Below are 19,298 nucleotides of genomic sequence, written 5' to 3' on the forward strand. Positions count from 1 at the left end.
AGCAGGAGATCCAAAGTAGTGAAACCATTCCCACTGTCCCTGAGCTCCCAAGCATCCTTAACTCTCTCCATGTCCTGCCTTTCCAATAACAAAGGGCCCTGGATGCAATGTCTAATACATAGTCCTAAACACCCTTGTGTGTTCAGGCTCTAAGGGCCTGTTTTGTGTTCAGCCAAATCTTTAAAAGTCGACCCATTCCTACACAAGTGAAGTGTGAAAATGTCACTTGATATCAATAAAGGGATACACCTAGGCTGGTCCAAAACTGTCTGCTGTTCATTTTTGCATAGGGGGCTCCAGAATTAATAATTTCAACTGTTATGTGGGGATTTCCAACCTACATTCTTATGCATCTCCAATCACAAACACGCACATGTTGTTACTTTTAAACCTTTTTAGTCCATTACTTAAATGCTGCCCTTATGTAAATCATTTGGGACTATGCTGTGTTATTTTTATGAGCACTACCATTAAAATCTTGATATGGTAGTGCTAAGTCACCATATATGACCGAATATTTAAACATGCCAAGGGTGTATTAGCATGGGGCTTAAATTAAAAAAAATAAACTCCATTCTGTCTAGGAACAATTTGGACCTAGCGGTCATCTGGATTAATATATTACTTTGTCTGAAAATGTCCTTTTGTGCAAATACCAATGCGTGTTATTAGCAGTTTGTGGCAGATTCCTCCTATTCTAAGAACTCTAGAAATATGTTTTTCTTTATTAACCAACTTTATGGACTCAATTTCTCAACCTCGGAAGGATAAGGGCTTGGTTGGCCCAGCCTATAGATTTGAACTTGTAAAATGCTGGGCCCATGTTAGAGGCAAACACTTAACTTGTGAACTATCCACCAAAACAAATAAAGTCAAAGTTGGTAATTGACAACTGTATAGTATGTCCTCACTTTCCTAATGTAAGTTGGCTTTTACAAGTAGTTACAAGGAAGCTGTTATCTAGTGTTCCATGAGCTCATGTGGCCTCTGCATGTGGCCTCTGAAAGGGGTTTGGCACTATGGTATGTTATGTAATGTAATGTTATATACATTTATACAGTGCACTTACAATCATAAATCAGTTTCCTGATTCTAAGAGGTAAAAAATAATGGATTAACTGGCTAAGAGGAGAACTAGAGCAAAGTAAAAGTAATAAATACCACAGTGGTCGACAATAAATTTGAAGTGGCATGCAGATGGATGGAAAGAGTGTTCCAAAGAGACTATGCCAAGAAGGAAAAGGATGTACCTCCAAGTCAGGAGCACTTGAAAGGAGAACTCAAGATCAATTAGGTGGTAGAGCAACGGGTCCTGGGAGGAGTGTAGGGTGCCAAACGTAACCATTGAAAGCTGGGAGCAGTGACTTAGGAACAGCAAGGGTCCAAGTATAAAAATACATCTGCTGCTTGATGGGAAGACAGTATCAGTCATGAGGTATTATTGAGATATGTGCACAATGGTGTGAGGAGGACATGGGCCTAGTGGAAGCATTTTGAATAATATTCAAATGCAATATGTGGGAAGGCCAGGATTTAGAACTTTGTGATAGGTAAGTTTTGGACCAGAGCTGCTGGCTCCAGAGATACGCTTCTCCACCTCAGTTTCATGTTCAGTCCGTTTGGACCTATTAGCAGACATCCATTTAGAAATGGAGGTCATGCAAAGTTGAAATTCCTTAGAGTTGGTGGCAAAATCACCATGAGGTTGTCTCATCTTGGTATCATGAGCAAAGTTAAAGAAAATCAAATGAAATGAGTGGATAAGATCAACCAAACAACGGATTTAAAGATTAAACAAAAGAGGAGAAGAAGATGGGCACTGAGGAATACCGCAAGGCAGCAGAAAACATTGAGAAGTGAAAGTGGCAACAGATATAGGCCGTCATTACAACCCTGGTGTTAAGGGGTTAATGGCGCCGCAAAATGTGGCGGTGCCGTTAACCCCTTAACGCCTTATTACGAGGTCCCTTTGCGGGTTGGCGATTTTAACGGCTGATTTTTGCAGGTGTTAAAATCCAACCCGCAAAGGGACCTTGGTGCTAAGTACGGTGCCGCAATTTGCGGCACCGTACTTAGCGCCTTCCCCATTTCCTTTGAGCCCTATAGGGCAAAAATGGGAATGGAGAAGGGCAATGGCGGCATGGGGAATTACCGCCCCGCCAACCCCGGAATGGGGCGGTAATTCCTCATTCCGCCATGGCGGAGTCAGTAAGTTACCGGCATGGACCATGGTGCTATTAGCACCATGGTCCAACGCCAGGGTTGTAATGAGGGCCATAGACTGTGTCCTATCCGAAAAGCCATAATACATTTGCTGCAGGTTAGCACCTGAGATCCGTCAAGGAAGGAAGATGGTCGACAATAGTCATCTCTTTTGTACTGTGTTTGGCCAGCAACTGGGTTGAGGAGGGTGGTTCAGAGAATATTCATAGAAAGCTGAATGTGGGAGGTGACAAAAAAATGTAAGCATTTTTGCTAGAGCAGAGAGCAAAGAGAAGGGGTGATCATTTGCTGGACTCTAGGGGTAGAAAGATGGCTTTTTCTGAGAAAGGAGAAGGAGTAGCCATCATATAGAATTGAGGAACAATGCCTTTGACAAGAAAATAGTTGAAACGAGAACAAAGAGTGGAGCAGACAAGTTCAGGAATGCATTTTGGAATTTGGAAGATGAGCCGTGCGTCACATTTAGATAGAATTGTGAAGATTAGCATTGCGTCACATTTAGATAGAATTGTGAAGATTAGTCATGCGTCGCACTTAGATAGAATTGTGAAGATTAGCCATGCATCAAATTTAGATAGAATTGTGAAGATTAGCCATGCGTCACATTTAGATGGAATTGTGAAGATTAGCCGTGCGTCACACTTAGATAGAATTGTGAAGATGAGCCATGTGTCACATTAGATTTGTAAAGATCAGCCATGCGTCACATTTAGATAGAATTGTGAAGATTAGCCATGCGTCACATTTAGATAGAATTGTGAAGATGAGCCGTGCGTCACACTTAGATAGAATTGTGAAGATGAGTCATGTGTCACATTAGATTTGTAAAGATTAGCCATCCGTCACATTTTGATACATTTGTAAAGATCAGCCATGCGTCACACTTGGATAGAATTGTGAAGATTAGCAACCGAAAAAAAAACTTTGAGAGTACTCAATGTACTAGCCCCCCACTCTTGCCCCCCTCCTACACGCATCCATTGTACTATACATGCCCATGGGCTAGCAAAACTGCACACAAATATACATCTAACATAACTAACACTCGCATACAAGAACAATCCCAGTTACTGGACCATACCCCTATGGACACAATAAGCCAGTATGCACTACCATATCCTCAAACACCAGCCAATGTACACATAAAACACACAAACACACATCCAAGATAAAAGACATTCACATACAACAAATAACCCAGGCAGTGGGCCTAACCCTTACGGATATACAAGCCAGTGTGCTCAACCACAACCTTAAATACCAGCCAATTTACACATAAAACACACACACACCCAACATACCATTCACATACATCAAACAACCCAGGCATTGAGCCTCGCCCATATGGACACAACAAGCCAGTGCACGCAAACAATCCATCTGCAACCCAACACACACAGACCAACCAACCCCGTTCTCTTTCTTGCAGAGCTACGTGAGCACCTGGAAACTGCCACTGGGTGGTATTGGTGCACAGTATAAATCAACATAACATAACATAACATATATAAATAAGGGGGCTGTAGAAAAAGATAATCAATAGATGAGATAAAATGGGGAAAACACCAATTGAGCTTTGTTGAAAATTAAGCAAGTACATTTTCACACATTTCACCAGACGCTGCCTTACATTTTGAGATCGCCTTAGCTATAGAAAAAATGGATTTTGTTTATTAGATTAACTGGCAATCCAACTGTAGAAAAAGTTCTTAGACATCTTTGCCTGAGCTAAATAGAGAGTATATGGCTCGGTCTCAAAAGTAAGTCTCCACTAATGCCCAAGGGCTTTAGTCTGAAATGTCACGGCCCTCAAGTGCCAGGGAAAATCAGTTAGTAAGGGAATGATTTGGAGGGTAATACAGCTCTTAAGCAGGGTGAGGGAGTCAAGAGCATCGGCTACCCACTTTTTGAGGCAGATTCTGTATCAATCAGAGTATCAGATGGGAGGAAAGATCAGGGCTTTTATTATTATGTTTATTATTATTATTATTATTATTATTATTATTATTATTATTATTATTATTAGATCCAGGAAACAATAGAGCACTTTACAAATCATAGGGTGAAGGACACAGGGAGGGAAGCAGAGATACAAGGGAGCAGGATGCTACAAACGGGGAAGCGGGAGGGCAAGTTGGCAGCAAGGCATCAACAAGAAACCAGGGAAAGGAATGGGGGGACCAGATCGCCCAGTATCGGGTTTGCAGGGGGTGTGGACCTAGGTTTTAGGGAGGAGCCATTCCTTGAAGAGGAGGCTCTTCAGCCACTTCCTGAACTGTAGAAAGCGACTGGGTGAGTCTGGTGTTGACAGGGAGGAGTCCTGTTCTCTGGTTCTTTCTTTCCGGCACCGGTGGAGTTCCAGTCTGCACATGTCTTTATTAGAGTACTGCGGCAAGGGCTGAAGGGTTAATTTCATGGGTGAGCAAAAATGATCTGGCCAGATTAGTTGGCTGGATGAAGAGATGGAGAAAGATGTATGAAATGAATAGCAAAATGAACAGTCCGTGGGATAGGTAGAGTCGCAGGTGTACTAGAACATGAACAGTAGCAAGGATTAGGTCAAGACAATGTCCGGCAATATGGGTTTGTTCAAGAAACCTTTCAAGCAAATCAAAAAGTGGCAAATTATCTCAAAGTGTCTTGGTAGGAAGGTGGAAAGGGCAGTCGAGCCTAAGGTTAAAATTGGCAAGATTAATTAGAGTTAAGGTTGAAAGAGCGGTGCCACTGATATGCCCCCCCGCTCCAATGCATGGGCTAGCGTGCCAGTTACTCATATGGTGTGCCATTCATCAGGTGATAGGGTGGAACCAATCGGATCCCAAGGATGACTCCAACAAAGGTGGACAGGCAATGAAGAACAACAAGGGGGGAAGATTGCAGGAGGCGCCCAGGCACACTCCGGTCTCCAATGTGAATACAAGAAGGAATTAAGTAAAGAAAGAAGAAAAATAGGGGCTATACAACCGTGCATCAATTAGCTGTGCTAACAACCAAAGGAGAAAAAGTTGCAATATCACAAAAGGAGAAATATAAACAAGTTAAAATGTAGCTACATGGAAAAAAGACACCTCTGAAGGCACAAGCCTTAGCTGCATGGGGAGAGCGTCAGTGACTCAAAAGGAGTATCATAAATCCTGTGGCATCGCTACAGGGGATTTGGGGGGGCCAGGCCCCCCCTGTGAAACTCTGTGCCCCCCCTTGTGCCCCGCTACCTAAGATGAGCAGTGACCATGTTCTCCCCCTACTTTGTCTGTGCCCCCCTACTTTTGTCTTTGGGTCCCTCTGTGCCCCTCCTAAATTTGATTCCTGGCGACGCCACTGCATAAATCAGGTGGCATGGAGTAACCAATCAGACCTCAATCATTATTCACATTTCTAGGTGGACATGTATGTCTAGTATATGGATGTGACTAGTGCAGTTACACGGCCATAGGCCAGCAAGCCCTCAAAGGTAGAAATCACTTACACCAGTATTTGGACACAGAGAATGTCATGGAATTTAGCAGGTTTTCAGAGCTGACTTCGTGCAGAAAACATTCAGTTAGAGCTCCTAAAATCTGAACATTGTCAAAAAAGGAAGTGTTCACCTTGCACATGTCTCCACAACCTCCGCCTCCCCAGATGCAGGAGGCATTGATAGACAGCAAAGATTTCTAACATTGGAGAGGAACCTTCCTGGGCACTAAACACACTCTCAGAGATATTCCTTCCAACATCTGGCCCCACTGCAAGAGAGATGGGTATTGCGGTTGGTGCTTCATCTGGGGGGCATTCATCCTTGAACTAGTCCCTTTTACTTACTGGAAAATGTCCTGCTCTGCCTTCCATTTTGCTCTCAGACATCAAAAACACAAGGCAGAAGATTCCCTTCTGACCCTTCAACTTACAATTTACTTCCAAAATGTTTTGCATCAAGCTAGTTAGAGATCTACTTAAGAAGGACTTCTTAATTTCTTGTCCCAAGATGTCAACTGAACCTTTGCCCTTTACTAAAAGTGGATGATTAGCAGATGTAAAATGGCCTGATTGAGAAAGGCAAGTGGGCTCCAGCACAGCCAGATAGGCCATGTGTTTGGCTCATTCTGTATGTTCTCTTGAACAATGTTCTCCAATGTTCTTCATTTTCTGTGCCTAGTCTTTAAATCTCTTTATGGGCTAGCTCCGGACTATCTTGCTGCTCTTCTGTCTTTTTACACTCCTTCTCGTTCTCTTCCTCAACCTGTTTCTTTATGTTGACTGTCCTCCGTCCCCCATGTGGTCAGTCTCGTTTTCGTTCCTTCCAGCTTCTTTCTCCTCTTCATTGGAACATTCTTCCTCTATCTCTTTGGTCTATCATGGTCTATTTTCTGTTTCGGGTCTCTTTGAAACATCTTCTTCACTCTCCATGATTCTTTGCTTTCAGAATTGATATTTGAATTACTTTTTACTCATTATTTTTGTACCGTTGGTTTTAACTTTGTGCAGCGCTTTGGACAAAAGCGCAATTGCAGGCACAGAATAAAACATTGTATGCTAAATACACAGAGGGGAAATAGGTTGCTGGGATAAATAGATCGATAGAGACTGACACAGGAGAATTCAATATTGTTGAACACGCATTTGCGGGAGTGAATTGGAGAGTGCTCGGTCTCACACTGCTGTACAGAGAGAACTGCTGCCTCATTCATTCTATTGGCCATCAACTGGGAAGTCCCGCCTTCTTTCACAGAAGGAGCATATAGCGAGAGTGCACATGCATTAGCGCACATGCTTTTGCGAGAGTGCATTGGAGAGTGCTGACACGCTGACCTGAACGCTGACCTGAATGCTGACATGAACGCTAATTTGAACGTCGTATTGCTCGTTCTCACACGGCGGTACCGAGAGAACTGCAGCCTCATTCATTCTATTGCCCATCAACTGGGAAGTCCCACCTTCTCTCACGGCAAAAGCATATAGTGAGAGGGCGCTCGCATTAGCGGGAGTGCATTGGAGAGCGCTGATTCGCAGAGAGCAGGAGGAGTGGAATGATTGTGCCTATTGTTGAAATATCAAGTGAGCAACTTGATTTATTACACCTTGAAAAAGAGTGTTCACTTCGTCCCTGCTGTTTGGTATAAATCATGCCTAGCAAGTAAAAAGTAAATACAACCTGCGTAAGGGACAGCAGGAGCAATATGCCCAACAGTCAATTTGGGCGATGAGTGACACACAAAGCGTGCACTCAGAGATTGGAAATGGGACGGCAGCCAAACCACAGCCTAAAGGTAAAATAACTGCCTTCTTTAAAAGGGGTGCTGCACTCACTTTTGGACTTCTGTTACTCCTTGCAGCAAAGCATTGTAAATGCAGGGAATGTTGTATCAGATACCCCCAGAGATGGTAATGATCCCTCCCAGTGAATCTGTAAAAGAGAGTGATCAGGCGGTTAAAGATACTGCCAGATTATCCGCCTGACCTAGTGTAATAATCCATACGGATTCAGATGGATCTTTGGATATCGAGGACTTTCATATGGACAGATGGGAAGAAATGCATTCCTATATAATTAGAACTGACTCTGCCATGTTAGAATTATGTGGCAACATTTCTGACAATATTAATTCGTTGTTTGAATAGATTGACTTGAGTAAGAAGCTGAATGTATCCATTAAGAGCCTGGGAAAATGCAAACAAGCTGTTGTTGTCGAAGAGAGCCATGAGGGGGATCCACAGCTATCGCGCTGTATGGAAGGGGAGGAATCTGTGAGCCAAATGGTAGTGAATAGAATTGTGCCTCCCACCGCCACTCCTGAATGCAGTATGACCAGAAAGCAGAGGAGATAGGTGGTGCAATGACAATTTGCACATAAGAAAAAAACTTCGAGCCCTCAATTAAGAATGGTAACCTGTAAACCTCCAAACGAGCAAAAAAAAAGGCGGCTCCGACTAAGCGTAGACAGAGTAAACAAGGAGCAACTTTAACAGGTTGGTTAATCAATGATGTAACAACACAACAGAATCGTACCATAATTTTGCCATGATTGTGGCGACATTACTACAACTGCACCAAAGCGCAGTACGAAAATTCCAACCCCCATTTTTTTAAAAGGACCCTGCAGCATCAGCACCGACCCACGTAAGTGGGAGGAGCTGACACCGCAGGGGTGCACGGGTGTTGGGGACGCACACAGGAGTGGGCCGCAGTAAAGGCAATTGAGGGAGTGGGGGATTGCAGACCGGGGCAGGCACAGGCGGCCAGAAGTCATCTATCTGATCACTGCGCCACGCCGTAATTGCAGTTGACATTTTCGTCGGCGGAATTACGGGCGGCGCCGTGATCGCATAGATATGTAACAACTAATGAAAGTGTATCAGTGATCGATGACACAGGGTTGCCTGTATACGCGAAGGGATGGGTGGAAGAACCTGGTACTAAGGTGGCTAATGGCAGCTCCACACCTGATCATAATAAGTCTAAACGGTTTAATTCTCTCACAACAAATGAGGGAGCCAGGGGAGGAGTGGGACCTATTAGTGCGATGGACAGCGACATGAAGAGCTTTAACATGAAGAATTTAAACCAAAGGGCTAGGAACACATGGATATATCATTCAGGACTCTTAGGAGTATGAAAATCAATACCTCAACTGAGAGTACTAAATTCGGAAGATGTTGCCTTTGTAGAGCCCTTGGAATGTGCTAACCCTAATGTGAACTTGCTGCATTGCCGCTGTTCTGCAACTGTGGTATTAAAACAAAGCCAACACATGCAATTATTGTCGGCAGGCATTGAATTGGATGTGGATTAAGTGAAAGAGGACCCTGACCTCATAAGTGAAAGAGGACCCTGACCTCATAAGTGAAAGAGGACCCTGACCTCACTCAGGTGGTTACTAGCACTAATATATGAAATACTAAACTGGGCCATATTATGACACAGCAAAGTATTGGTGAAACAGGAGTGGTAGGAGTTCAGTTGGTGTTGAAATGGTTGGCTGATGTTTTACCTACATTTACTTTGCCTGACCAATGATTGGCTTCGATTGTGTCATGAAACACGCAGGGTTTTGATCATCTGATTGGTTATGTGGATTCTTTGGCCTCTTTATTGACTAACCAGATTTTTTGTCCTACAGCAAACCTGGTTAAGAGACAGATTTCTTGTTGATGGGTATGTTATATGTCAAACAATGGCAAAAAAGGGAGAAAAAGGAAAGCTGTTTGGGGGCCCTGTCACTGGTGTGGAACAAACGATTAACTCGTGACAGGTTATAAGTGGGCAATATCAAGTATTCTTCCACGCAATCGATGTAGAGCATTTTCTTTTGCAGGACAACAGTCCTACATTGATTGTCAAAATATACAATCCCCTCGCGATAGGTCTAGGGAGATCATCTAAGATGTCTTGGCGGAGGTCTTTGCTAAATGGTTGAGGGGCTTACATGCAGAGCCTATAATCTTGAATTGCTACTGTTTTTCAGCGTGGATGCCGGTTATGAAGAAGAAATGCGGTGAGTAAGCGTGGTATGCGGCGCCTCTAGATGTTTCCTCGCTAACCTGGAATGTCTTTTCCCTCTAGCAGATGGATGAGAAGTTCCGGAGACAGAGTTCCCCCAGAGCGGCTGGGATTCAGGTAAGCGTTTGAAGCTCGTACAGTCTTTAAAAATAAGCAAAGATTTGCTGAATGCTTACTAATACCTTTTTCAGTTCTTTTCCCTTTTCCTTAGGAAGCGGCGTGCCGGTATGGGAATGACACCGCCGAAGATGCCCGCAGAACAGAAGAAGCATTGAATGATGGGCAGAAGCGCCGCAAGGTATAGCTGTTCCTAGTGGTGTATTTGTTCTTGCAGGAGCTGAGCGCAGAAGAAAGATGCAGGCCTCCTGGAGACAGATCCGAACATGGTGAGTGTCATGCTGCACGTGCCGAAAACACAAAGCATGTTTCTCAGCCTGGGCGTGGCTTAAATAGTCTCTGGGTATCCCAGGTGTGAACCACACCCAAAAGACTAGACTGCACATGCAGTTCTGGGAACCAAAATATGTGGGGGCATCCATCTTGTCCCCATCAATGCACTACAAGTCCAATCCCCAATGTTATCCTATGGGAGTGAGTGAGACTGGTGCCACAAGCACCAAGTCTGACTCCAAGTGGGTCTTTGGAGGGAGGGAGAGGCCCTTGAGGGCCATGTAGGTGATCGTGGCCTGGCTCCAGCCTGACATCTTGGAGGGATGGGGACATGAGGGGCAGGAATCATGACAGCTTTATAAATCTGCATTGATATGAAAGGAGAATAAGACAGCAGTGCGGTTAGACAGGCAGATAGAGGATCAAAAAAGGGAGAGGGATTCCACAGATTCAGAATAGCTATCTATCCCAAGCAGTTAAGCTGAAGGCTCGTAGGACAATGAAGAATAAGTATAGGAACTGGATACGCTAGTGAAGAATTAAAGGTAGGAATAATGAGAGGCAGCGTATGATAACAGATCTAAGTTCTAAAAATACTCGAAATATATGGCATATGCTGGGGGAAGCTAAAGGTTCTAGAAGAAAAAATGTTTGCCCGATTAGCGAGGCTAACTGAAGTGAATATATCTATTTTTTAATTTTTATATATTTGTATATGGTTCAATACATTCAACCTTTACAAAAATGTATCTCACAATACAGTTATGCAAGCATTTTAAAGTTAATAGTAAAAAAACCAAAAAGAATACCGAATAAAAAAGAAAAAAGAAAGAAAAAGTCCTTTGAAAAACATGAGCCCGGAATGAGATCTGGACAGAGTAATGTATAGTATAATCATAATCCAGCCCTAAAAATTGAACATGATGACATTGGGGGCATAATAAGGAAATTAAAAGCTTCTAAAGCGGCTGGTACGAATTGGCTGGCAAATGTTATATTAAAACAAGAGCCTGAACTATGGGCTACAATCCTGGGCATTCTATTTGGGAACATTTTAAGAAATTGCCTTTTTCCAACTTCCTGACGAATGGCGATATTGATTCCAGTTTATAAAAAAGAGGATTTGTTAAATCTTGGAAATGACTGCTTGTTATCTATGCTAAATACTACGGGTAAGATTTGTGCTTCTTTTATTCTTAAGCATTTACAGAAATAGGTTGATTCAATTAGATTGTTAAAATATTTCCAAATGGGCTTTCGGCCGGGGGCAGGGGGGTAATAATATGGTCACTATAAGAATGATGGACTTATTGACGAAGAAAGAGTTTATATGCTATTTTCATTGATTTTTAAGCTGCATTTGACTCAGTGAGCCCAGAAAGACCGCAGACGAAGTTGGAGCAATATAACTGTCCAGGATATCTTCTGCATTTTTTTTTTTTAAATGTTGCATTTGAGTAATACAAGTCAGGTGAGGCTGGACAGTGAAGGGGCCTTGACCAGCCAGATAAGTATTGAATGTGGGGTTAAACAGGACTGTGTCCTGGCCCCTTTACTGTTTAACATATATCTGGCTGATTTGTCTCAGTCACTAACGGAGGCAAATGCTGCCCTCCTTAGATAAATGATCAGCATTGCCTGTGCCTCGCCTATGCCGACGATTTAGTACTCCTTGATCATACAATAACGGGCCTAATTAGATCTGTCAGGATACTGCTGAAATTTGCATTAAATAATCATTTAAAAATAAATATGAATAAAACCCAAGGCGTATTAATTAGCGGGGGAAAAGTTGCAAGACAGAGTATCAATTGTGATGAAGTAACAACTATGTATGCAGATTCCTACAGATAACTTGGAGTTGAATTAGAGCTCAAGATGGGTTATTTGGAAAGTATTGGTATAAGGATGAGTAAGGCAAAACAGATCATAGCTTTGATCTCACAGTTTGTTAACTGTACGGGTGAATTTACATTTGTGGCGGCCAGGGCCTTGTATAACCAATGCCTGGTTCCTGCAGTAATGTATGGATTAGATTGCATTAGCACCGATAAATGGGATTGGCTACAGAAATTGAAGGCATAGTATTGGAGGAGAGTTTTGGGCTTGCTGGATGCCGTTCCCATGGCAATCATTCGATTAGAGTTGGGGTTAATTTCATTGGAGGCTACTGTATTGAAGAGACAAGCTTTGCTATTTCTAAAAGCTAGATATGCAGAACACGGACAGCTCCAACACTCGCTGGGTAATATGATGATGGCCGATCAGAAGTCCAAATCTATGGGCAAAATGAGTACTTTTTTGAGGAGATTGAGTGGTGCCCCAAGTGGCAAGAGAACTATTATGATAATGAATGAATTTTAGAAAAGAGATTGGGATTATGGGACTGTGGACATCATTTTTCTCATCTTGCTACATTAAAATCAAGTGGCTCTCTGACCAATTTGAACTATATATATAAACAAGCCCAACTTTATTTTCAATGATGTCCCTCAAAAAATCTGCGAAGATTCATACCACTGTTACGCTTAAATCGCCATTCGACTCTAACAACTATGGGGCCGGCCACAAATGTACTAAAAACTGAGAGATTCTGTAGTTTGCGTCTGAATACTGCAATGCTTGAAACTCCCAGACACATTTTCATGAAGTGTAGAATAATGGGTACTGAATATGTTTGTTTATTGGGAGATTTGGTCCATGACCTGGACTTCATTAAAGACATGGGGCCTCATTACATGTAGGGCGGTAAGGGTTAACGGTCACCGGTAACAAGACCGGTGCCGTTAAACCCTTACCGACCTACTACGAGCTCCCTTTGCAGGTCCTTCCTTAACGCCTGCTTTTAGCAGGCGTTAAGGACGGGACCCGCAAAGGGACTTAAGAGCTAATAACGGTACCGTAATTTACGGTACCGTTATTAGCACCTTCCCCATTCCCATTTGAGCCCTTGGGCTCAAATGGGAATGGGGAAGGGCCCTGGTGAATGGGGAATTACCGGTCCCGCCAACCTTGGAATGGACCGGTAATTGCTCCATTCACCAGGGCGGAATCGGAACGAGTTTGGAGGCAGCCATGCCGCAAATAGCGGCGTGGTTACCTCCAAACTCGGAATGAGGCCCATGGTGTTCTGGTCACGCTGTCTAAACTCACCCAGCTTGTCATTGAAAATGGTGTTATATAGGGTTTGGTTAATGTTTATACAGAAATTACGAAATAAGTGATTTAAATATGGTAATTTTAATTTAAGGAATGTAGTTTTAAGTAGGATGATTGTAAAATGATAGGAATGTTATGAATTTACTGAGAATATGATTATGAATTATGTCTCTTAAATTATTATATATTTATGAATGTATGTGTAAAGTTTTTGTATAACAGAAGCACATGAATAAATAAATACCATTGAAAGCATGCCTTGTGAACCTTCAGCGAACATCTTTATTTCTTTATTTTATTGTTAATTTATAACGCTCTTAATACCAGCTAGTGGTTTCTAAGTGCAGGATTGGGAAGCAAATCTGTGTTGCAACGCATGTGTCTTGCTTCCAAGACAAACGCCTTGCCCCTGAGCTAACCTTCCTTCTTGATGAAAGAGCAAGGCTGGTATTACAAAAATATAGGGACGCCCCCGTGGGCAAGCATGGATGGGAGCAACATACAATAATCAACAAAGGAGATGCCCACGCTGCTGACAGCACTATGTGTTGTTTACAATTATAGTTATTTCTGACAATTTTTTCACGCCGTGTATCTCAAAATAGAATAGATTTTAATGTAAAAAGGTGAAAAATGCATATTTGCATTGTGTATATTTATTAAAGAACAAAACCTAAACCAATGCTGTAGGGCATGGGTGCACAACATACGGCCCGCGGGCCAGTTGCGGCCTGCCATGCTCTTTTGTCCGGCCTGCGAGGCACAAACACTTTCCTAATGGAGGGCAGCCCGCAAGCAGCATCGGCCGCCCTCCATTAGGAAAGTCTTTGTTGTCTTCCGGGCCGGACAAAACACTGGCCCTCATTGGCTCAGCACACACGCACCATGTAGCACTACGGCTGGCGTGGCCAGTAAGGCATTTCAGCCTTGCTTGCCACGCCAGCCGTAGTACGATTCCACTTACCTCGCCAGCGTTCCAGCTTACCTGCCTTCCAGCACGTCTCCAGTAAGTGGTCTGTGTCTGTTTGTTTGTGTTTGTGTGTCGGGTCTGTTCTGCTGTATGTTTGTGTTGTGTATGTTGAGATGGGGGGGGTCGGATGTGTATGAATGTTTGTTTTTGAGTGTTTGTGTTGTGAATGTTGAGATTGGGGGGTGGGGGGCGTGTCGGATGTGTATGAATGTTTGTTTTTGAGTGTTTGTGTTGTGTATGTTGAGATGGGGGGGTCGGATGTGTATGAATGTTTGTTTTTGAGTGTTTGTGTTGTGAATGTTGAGATTGGGGGGTGGGGGGCGTGTCTGATGTGTATGAATGTTTGTTTTTGAGTGTTTGTTTTGTGTATGTTGAGATGGGGGGGTGTCGGGTGTGTGTGAATGTTTGTTTTTGAGTGTTTGTGTTGTGAATGTTGAGATTGGAGGGTGGGGGGCGTGTCGGATGTGTATGAATGTTTGTTTTTGAGTGTTTGTGTTGTGTATGTTGAGATGCATGTATGGGTGCATGCTTCAGAGTTTGAGTGCTGAGTTGGGGGGTTCGGGTCTGTATGGGTGCATGGTGTATGCTTGAGAGTGTGTGCTGAGTTGGGGGATGGGAGTTCGGGTCTGTATGGATGCATGTTTGAGTGTGTGTGCTGAGTTGGGGGTGGGGGCTTCGGGTCTGTATGGGTGCATGGTGTATGCTTGAGTGTGTGTGCTGAGTTGGGGCGTGGGGGGTTCGGGTCTGTATGGGTGCATGTTTGAGAGTGCTGATTTGGGGGGTGGGGGTTTGGGTCTGTATGGGTGCATGCTAGAGAATGTGTGTGGTGAGTTGGGGGGTGGGGGGTTCGGGTCTGTATGGGTGCATGGTGTATGCTTGAGAGTGTGTGCTGAGTTGGGGTGTGGGGGGTTCGGGTCTGTATGGGTGCATGCTTGAGAGTGTGTTTGGGGCATAGTGTTTGGTTGGGGGTGAGGGGAGCCATGGGGCATAGTGTTTACTTGGGGGTGAGGGGGCCATGGGGCATAGTGTTTGGTTGTGGGTGGGAGCCATGGGGCATAGTGTTTGGTTGGGGGTGAGGGGGCCATGGGGCATAGTGTTTGGTTGTGGGTGAGGGACAGGGGGCATAGTGTTTGGTTGGGGGTGGGAGCCATGGGGCACAGTGTTTGGTTGGGGGTGAGGGACAGTGGGCATAATGTTTGCTTGAGGCGTGGGGGCCATGGGGCATAGTGTTTGGTTGGGGGTGGGAGCCATTGGGCATAGTGTTTGGTTGGGGGTGAGGAGGCCATGGGGCATAGTGTTTGGTTGGGGGTGAGGGACAGGGGGCATAGTGTTTGCTTGAGGCGTGGGGGCCATGGGGCATAGTGTTTGGTTGGGGGTGGGAGCCATTGGGCATAGTGTTTGGTTGGGGGTGAGGGGGCCATGGGGCATAGTGTTTGGTTGGGGGTGATATATATAATTTCATTAAACAGACGATATACAATAACTAAATCAAAATAAATGATAACAATGGAAAATGTATAGTACAAAATGTAAGTTTGAAATGCAATAAAAATCGTTACCCCTCAAAAACATATTCTTTTTCCATGTGTTTAATACAAATTGGGGGTTGAAAAAGCCTCCTGACATGTCCCGCCTACCGCCCCGCCCACTTTTACTTTTCGGCCCACTATAGCCCTCATGTAAGGTACTTTCGGCCCTCTGTCAAAATCAGGTGTGCACCCTTGCTGTAGGGGAATACATATAGTCAAATGACACAAATGAGAAATGGAAAAACGAAGCCAAAATTCAAAACAAAACCAAAATCATAATGGACAGACGTTGGTTAATAACAATTCATTAGTGTGAACTACTGCAAGGTCTATTAAATAATACCCTGGAGAGTTTGGACATGATTAGTTGATAATCATGCCATAAATCTTCCTACGTGAACGTGAAATATCTCAAGTTTGTACAATGCTCCTTTCTAGTTACTGGGCATTGAAGCATGTTTCGGCGCAACACTAGGCACCAATAATGAAACACAAGGCCCACCTGCCATGCCGAGAAAGCAATTAGCGATCAGAATAAGATGAGCACCTCTACCAATTTTCCCTCACTACGTTGAAAGAACAGTCAGACAACAAGAGGCAGAACTTGTTTTTCACCTGAACACCCAACAAGAAAAAGACAATCCCCCTCTCATGGTTAGTGGTCTCACCCTCTGATGCTTTTGGACGCAGGTGTGGCTTCCTGGAATTCCTGTCTTGGGAGCAGCATCCAGTGTTTCCACTTTGAGCAGCGCAACAAGAATCTTGATGAGAGGCTTATCAGAGGGATATGCAGATTTTGGATCTCCTGAAGTTTTAGACAACAACTACTATCAGCTGTATCCAGAATAGTGAGGGATCATGGAAGTTGTAGTCCAAAAACATGTCCAGAGCTACATGATGATCCGTGCAACACTTGCTTACTGTAAACCCCCAGTGGAAACGTCCACAGTGTGTATTTGATCTGGGTTTTATCTTCCTAGTAGAAGTTGGGGACGAAACAGCTAGGAATTGGCCCTCTGGGCACACGTGGACGATCAGTAATCAGTCTGGTCAGAGCAGCATGTACTTGAACAAGGGTGCATGGAAAGGTCATCATTGACATTTCACACAAAACTATGTCCTACCCCAGAGGTCTGCAACCTTTGGTTCACAAGAATTTTTAAGACTACAAATCCCTTCAGCTCTAGCCATCTTAGTCAATGGTGAGGGATAACAGGAATTGTAGTCCAGATCTTCTACAGACCCTCAGATTGCAGAACTCTGACCTACTCTATGGAATACTTTATGAAGGGTGAACGTATTACACATACAGATCGGCTGACATCTCATACTATGGATGTTGCAACTGGAGGAGTGTCACCAGGCAATCAGAGGGATAGGGACAAAGGTTATATTCCTTCCCAACCCCCTGCAACACTCCCCCAGCCTCCATGTTCGTTCCTTAAACCGGTGCCCCAGGTTACCTTTACTCCCATGCCCAGCAGTACTCTGACCCTCTAAATGCCACTCCTTCACCCCCTCTAATTCCTCCCTCAACCAGGTTGTCCCACTTACCTGCCAATTGCTGCCGCCACTCCATAGAAATAGAAAAGGCACAGTGTCCATCTTCTGTTTACCTTGCATCCATTTTTGTTTGTAGTTTCATATGGGAAAACAAAAATGACTGTCTGTGTGCTAATAGCCTTAACTACCTCTCTCTAGGGTAGGCATTCATGGTAATGGCCATGATCCCCTGCTGAAACAAAAGATCAAGCTGAGGATCTGCGGTGGCAATAGAAATCACCCCTTTGGGGACGTACAGGGGCAGTAACGTGCCAGAGCCCTCGCCAACGCCCTTATTTCGCTTGGGTCTACCTTAGGTTCAGGATAATTGGCCATTATTGCTCTAATGTTCTCCCCAATGATGGGATGATCGCTATATTTTTAGCCCATTTTAGATTCTCTATAAAAGTGACACTTTTTTAATAACAAAAGTACAAAAAAACATACTTCTGCATGCTTTTGTTTTATTTTCGCAGTTTTCGGTATGGGTAACCTTACTTTACTCCTTTTTTATGGGGAAAAGATGTATTTGTTTTAGGTGAGATTATTTTTAGTCCCCCAATTGCATTTTCTCATTTTGTTTGAGTGATCATAATTATTTAATTATTGGAGATCATGTTTGTAGTGCAATGAAGTATAAGGTGTGTTTGCCTTTATTTGGCATGTCTGCAAACAACATGATGAGCCCAAAATAAAACAGGTAGCTTTTCAAGCAGTCTTACCACTCGTTGAATGTTTGTTACTTAAAAAGTTATGCAATATCATCCGAGCACGGGCGGCATTACCAGGCCCGGTACTGCCCCCCACCCCCTGCTCGGGAAATATTGGTATTACTGCCTCGGCACTAATAGTGGGTTTTTAAGTTGTGAAATTACACATAGTCCTTTCTCCATTTCCATGGTGGCCCTTGCCAGTTCACTGACGTGCCGGGAACACTGGAGAGGGACCAGGCCACGCAAGGTAAGTAGGGTGGGGTTGGGGGTTGAGAGGAGATGTGAAAAAGGGACGTGGGGATAAGGTGAAGGGGACGCGGGCAACACTCACTCTGTGATCCAGCGTGGGAAGATGGCGGCCTCCTCATCTGAGGAGGTTCGGAGCGCGGGCGGTACCATGTGGTAAAGCCCCCGTTCTGAGCCTCCTCATTGGCTGGGAGACCTAAGCAATGTGCCCATCGGGCACTCATTTTTTATAATGTGCCAAATTGTCACCATGGAAGTCCCAGAGCACTTAGAATTGTCCGAGACTTGGCGTATTGTGCCCCACCTGAGGAATCCAGAGCTCGCTCTGTGGAATGAAAAGGAGCAAACTAAGGATAAGAGGATGGAAAAAAGTAGAAAGTGTCACAGCCAAGAATGATGCAGAAGGTGGGAGAATGTTTGGGTGATTTATGATGTAGAAATGATGGGTTTATTCAAATATTTTTGTTGTGTTTATTATTTCATGGCGGTTTTATTTTGTCCCTTAAAATTGTACTGCTTTCAGGAAATTAGTAAGGAGGAAGTGAAAACATGTGAAATGTTAGCATTAGTTATTTACAACAGTAAAGTCAATGAATGAAACTTTCAAATCACTTGTGAGCCTTGGCCCACTGAATGTGGTTGTTTCCCGGAGATTAACCTGCCACAAGGTTAGGCTTCACATTATTTTTCCTCTGTGCCTACTGAGGGTTTAACCTGGAAATATTCACCATAATAGCAGCAACACAAGCCATTAACTTATAGGGGCATTGACATAGGTATACACATATGTCGATGTGCACTAACCTGGCAATGTACATAAAAAAGACACTGGGCTTCACTACGAGGAAGGCGGTAGAGGGTTAACGGTGCCGGTAGAGCTGCCGGACCCATTTACCCTCTACCACCTCATTACGAGGTCTGCACGCGGGACCCGCAAAGGACGCCTGGTGAAACCAGGCGTCCTTAGCAGCACCCGGGAGCAGACCAGGGTGCTTACAACGGGCCCCTCATTAACGGGCCCGTTGTTAGCATCCTCCCCATTCCCATTG

The sequence above is a fragment of the Ambystoma mexicanum genome, chromosome 14 (genome assembly GCF_040938575.1).
Source record: "Ambystoma mexicanum isolate Mex_15411 chromosome 14, UKY_AmexF1_1, whole genome shotgun sequence".
Classification (NCBI taxonomy): Eukaryota; Metazoa; Chordata; class Amphibia; order Caudata; family Ambystomatidae; genus Ambystoma; species Ambystoma mexicanum.